Below are 5,467 nucleotides of genomic sequence, written 5' to 3'. Positions count from 1 at the left end.
CAACCTCTTATCTTCCATAATAGGCCCCATAACTGTGGCTATGGTGTCTGAGCTCTGTGGAGTCATTGCAATAAATTAAGCCCAGTTGATTAAGGAAAGCTGTGGTATGCTTGGTGCCAATTTTTTTTTTTTTTTTTTTGCATTTCCTCAAGATTAAAATGAGGACTATAATTGTTCATAAAGTTGTTTTTACTTTAAAATATAAGAGGATTTATGTAGAATATATAGATATCTTCCTGGTAGGCCCCAAGTATTCCAAACATTTCTGCTTTCATTTTTTGTATTAAATGTTAATAAAATATGTTAATATTCCATTTTTGTCATATTTCTTTGTCAGGCCTATTTGATAATTTTGTTATGAACTTTTTCTGGTTTTGATCCTAGACATCCAATTTTCCCTCATTATAGCAATGACAAATTCTGCCATTTGGAGCATGAATTACCAAAAAGACAATTGATGTTTTGAGAAAATGGATTTTCTGCTTTAAAATATTTAGAAAATATAGAAATCAGATACATATTGTTCCCTGTAATCCAATGCCAAGTGAATTAAGGATTGTATAATTAAAATATATTCATTTCATAACTTAGTATTTCTGAGAAAGTTTGTATTTCTATATTGCCTATGCCAATAATAACATTAAGACATATTTTAATGTTTATGCAAAATCTCAATTATATTTGCCATATTCTTGCTTTGTATAAATAATCTCAGTGTCCTCAACAACAAGCCATATTTTTTCCATAATTTTGCTTAAAATTCAGCTATGTAAAGACATACATTTAAAAATATATATTGCTTAGAAAACGATTTAAAAGTTATTTAATTGTGGAAAGCCTCTTTGGGTAATATGTGGAATATATCATTACTTAGTCCTACAACTGATGCACTTTCCTACTTTTTTACCACTTTGTTTGCAAACCACCCCAAATCATCTTATTTCCTCTGTTATATGTTAGTCTCTGACAAATAATTATAAAGAACCAAATGAAATCACACACTGGAATGTTGGAAAGCAGGGATAAAATATTTTTAAATGGCATTGTCATTTTTCTCCTTCTGTTTTCAAATTATTTCTATTTCTAAAGACATAGTCACAGCATGTCTTCTTTATTCACAGTATCATTAAAATCAGTCCCCAGTGCACATGAACTATGGTTGGCATTTCACATGGATGTGGTGCTGGTCCCAGTGGGTCTTGCTGCTACTGCTGCTGCTGCAGCTGCAAACACTTCTAGCAATCCTTGGCCATGGGAATGATATCTATGTCCCTGCTTGTTGAGAAATATGATTTTTTTTTCTTAACAAAAAGAATCTGTATTCATTCCAGAGCTACACTTTTCAAAGTAGGCTTTTCTTCTCTTCCTCAGCTCTTCTGAACTAAGGGTTGTACTTGATGTCTGTGAAGTGTCTTGAGATATATTTCCAGAACTGCCTTGCATACAGAGCTGAATAGCCCTGCAGAGATCTGATTCTTCATCTTCTATGTTGATTTCATGGCAACTTAGTGCCAGAGCCCTCTGCAAATCATCCTCATATTCATTTAACATTCCTGGCCCATCTCTTGCTTCCTAGATTCTTCTGAGGTCTGTTTTTTGGACCACCTGATCTTTCAGTTGCGTAAATTCTTCTATTAAGTTTTAGTTGATGCAACTGTTAGACCCTGATCATCTACATAAGTTGGTCAGCTTCACAATTGGACAGATCACCCTTAACAACAAATAGAGAATAACCTTACTGTTGTAATTGAACCAAGAAAAGTGCAAAGTATGTGTTTGATATTAACTCTGGACCCTTCATGAAAGAATTCAAGTTAAACTACTATTTTAATAATTTTCTAAATGTAATCCATTGTTCTTTATAAATGCATATCAATGATCTTTCATTTATAAGGTTGATTCTGAGCCTCTGATACTCTGGACTGTTGAACAGGATTAATTCTAAACCCCAAAATTTCAAGGCATTGCTTAACATGTGGATAGAGAAAAAAAAACAAATGTCATCCATGTTTCCAGAATGCTCTTGCAAAAATATGCAATAATCTTCACTAGTAACTCCTCCCTCAGCCATCCTCATCCTATCTTCTTCATCCAGCTGATGTGCAATTGAGGGTAATTCCACAGGGCTAAAATATTCACCTTGCAATAGATTGCTCAGGCAATGTTGAGCACAAACTGAGCCTTCTTGCTTCTTGTAGAAGATGGCTTCCTGGTTTATTTATCTGTAGCCAATGACCCCCGCACAGAAACAGTAAAGACATACATTATTGAAGAACTTTGAAACCACATATCACATCATTTGTTCTAACTTTATGCTAAATAAATTAATTATATAAATAACTGCATTTATTACCAAAAGCAGCAAACAGTCTTTGGTGCCTTGTTTTTCATATACATAATGAATTGTTAATCTGAGCTAGAGTGATCTTGTTTTACAAGGAGAAACTCCCTGGCATATTGAATTTACCTTTACAAAGAAGCCTGTTCCTAGGATTAGATACATTTTGTATTGTTTTGTTTTGAATGACAAACTCTAAAAATCAACCTAACTGCCATCAAGTCAATTTTAACTCATAGTAACCTTGTATAGGGCTTCCAAGGATGTAAATTTTCAAGGGAACATACTTTCTTGTTTTCCTCCTGGAAAACAGTTGATGGTTTTGTATTTACAATCTTGATCTTGGGGTTAGCAATCTAGTGCTGTCCTAAAAAATCATTTTTTTTTTTTTTTAAATAGAAGGTACCAATTTAAAAAAAAAAAAAGAAGTGAAGCAGAAAACTTGAACAGATGTATAACAGAGGAAGAAATTCACCAGGTCTTCAAAAAACTCCCAACCGAAAAAACGCCAGGTCCACTTCACTGGTGACTTTTACCACACAGTCATGGAGAAGCTGTCACCAATTCTACTCAAATTATTCCAGAATATAGAAGAGGATGGAAAATTCTCTAATACATTCTATAAAGCAAGTATAACCCTCATAGCAAAACCAGGGAAGGACAGCACTAAGAAAGAAAATTATGGACAAATATCTCCATGAAAATAGATGGAAAAATTCTCAACAAAATCTTGGCTGATAGAATTCAACAACACATTAGAAATATAATATAACATGACCAAATGGGATTTATACAAACAATACATGGATGGTTCAGCATTAGAACAACATTCAATATAATCCACCATGAAAATAAGAAAAAAACAAAAGAACCACATATTCACGTCAAATGATTCATAAAAATAATTCTACAAAATCCAAAATACATTCTTGATAAAAACACTCAACAAAGTAGAAATTGAAAGGAAATTCCTCAACCTAATTAAGAGCATGTGTAGAAAACCAACAGCTAACACCATTTTCAACAGAGAGAAACTGAAAACTTACCCTTGTGATAAGGTACCAAACAAAGATGCCCTTTATCACCTATCTTATTCAATATTGTGTTGGAAGTCGTAGCCAGAGCTATTTGGAAAGATAGGGAAATTAAAGGCATCCAAATTGGCAAAGAGGAAATAAAACTTTCTATATATGCAATCAAGATGTAATGATAATTACTAGTGAATGGAAGACAAATGTTGGGAACAAAGAAGAAGGATAAGTAGTTGGAAACTATGGCCTTGGTGATAGAAATGATGCTGGAGACCACATGATAGAATTCTGCAAAATCAATGATTTGCTCATTTCAAATACCTTCTTTAGACAGCATAAGGGACAACTATACACATGGACCTCGACAAATGGAATACAGAAAAATTAAATTGACTACATTTGCAGAAAGGGACAATGGAACAGTTCCATAAGATCAGTCAAAACAAGACCAGGGACAGATTGTGGAACAGACCATCAATTGCTCATATGCAAATTCAAACTGAAGCTGAAGAAAATGAAAACAAGACCATGAGAGCCAAAATATGACCTTGAATATATCCCACCTGAATTTAGAGATCATCTGAAGAATAGATTTGATACATTAAGCACTAAAGGCCAAAGAACAGAAGAGTTAAGGGATGACATCAAGAACATCATACATGAAGAAAGCAAAAAGTAATTAAGAAGTCGAGAAAGAAAGAAAAGATCAAAATGAATGTAAAAAGAAACACTGAAACTTGCTCTCCAGCATAGAGACGATAAGGTGAATGGAAGATATGAGGAGGTACAAGAGCTGAACAGAAAATTTCAAAAGTCAGCTGAAGAAGACAAAGTCAAATTTATAACAAAATGGCAAAAATCTGGAGTCAGAATGCCAAAAGGGAAGAATATGTTAAGCATTTCTCAAGCTAGGGGAACTGAAGTAAAAACTCAAGCCTTGACTATCATTATTGAAGGATTCTCTGGACAAATTATTTAATAATGCAGAAATCTTTGAAAGAAGATGGAAGGAATACACAGAGTCAGTGTACCAAAAGGAAATGGTTGGTGCGCAACCATTTCAAGAGGTAACAGATGGTCAAGATCCCATGATAATGTAGGAAGAAGTCCAAGATGCATTGAAGGAATTATCAAAGAACAAAGCGCTGGTAATTGATGAAATAAAAAATGAAATTTTTCAAAAAAGTGAGGTGGCAATGCAGGCACTCACTCATATTTGCCAAGAAATTTGGAAGACAACTATTTTGCCAACTGATTGGAAGAGATCCTTATGTGTGCCCATTCTAAAGAGAGGTGACCCAACTGAATGCAGAAATCATCAAACAATATTTTGATATGCCATAGGAGTAAAGTTTTACTACAAATAATACGGAAATGCCTGGAAGCATACATTGAAAGATAATTTCCAGATGTTCAAGCCAGATTCAGAATAGGATGTGGGACGAGGGATATCATTGCTGATGTTCGGTGGATCTTGGCTGAAAACAGAGAATACCTGAAAGATGTTTACCTGTGATTTACTGACTACTCAAAGGTTTTCCATTGAGTGGATCAGGACAAGCTATGGACAACATCTTCAAAATATGAGTATTCCTGAACACTTAATTGTGCTCATGAGGAATCTATACCTGGACCAAAAGGCAACTGTTCAAACAGAATATGGGAACACTGAATGTTTTAAAATTAAGAAAGGTGTGCGACAGGGTTGTATTCTTTCACCATACTTATTCAACCTGTACGCTGAGCAAATAATCTGAGAAGCTGGGTTCCATGAAGAAAAATGTGACATTGGGATTAGAGGAAGACTCATTAACAAACTGCGATATGCAGATGATACAACCTTGATCACTGAAAGTGAAGAGGACTTGAAACATTTACTTATGAAGATCAAAGAGCACAACCTTCAATATTGATTACATCTCAATGTCAAGAAAACAAAAATCCTCACTACTGTCCAATAAACAACATTCTTATCAAGAGAGAAAAGATTGAAGTCATCAAGGACTTCATTTTTCTTTGATCAACTATCAACACTCATGGAAGCAGCAGTCAAGAAATCAAATGATGTATTGCATTAGGCAAATCTGCTGCACAAGAC

The 5,467-nt window shown here is 34.3% G+C and overlaps 1 pseudogene; it reads right to left on the bottom strand.

Annotated features, from left to right (window-relative positions):
• Positions 1 to 1,887: 1,887 nt before the first annotated feature.
• The window catches only part of LOC102835687, a 146,630-nt pseudogene continuing 143,050 nt past the window's right edge, over positions 1,888 to 5,467 (bottom strand).

Source organism: Chrysochloris asiatica, unplaced genomic scaffold, assembly GCF_000296735.1.
Source record: "Chrysochloris asiatica unplaced genomic scaffold, ChrAsi1.0 scaffold00449, whole genome shotgun sequence".
In the NCBI taxonomy this organism is placed as follows: Eukaryota; Metazoa; Chordata; class Mammalia; order Afrosoricida; family Chrysochloridae; genus Chrysochloris; species Chrysochloris asiatica.
This window is presented reverse-complemented; position numbering and strand designations above follow the sequence as displayed.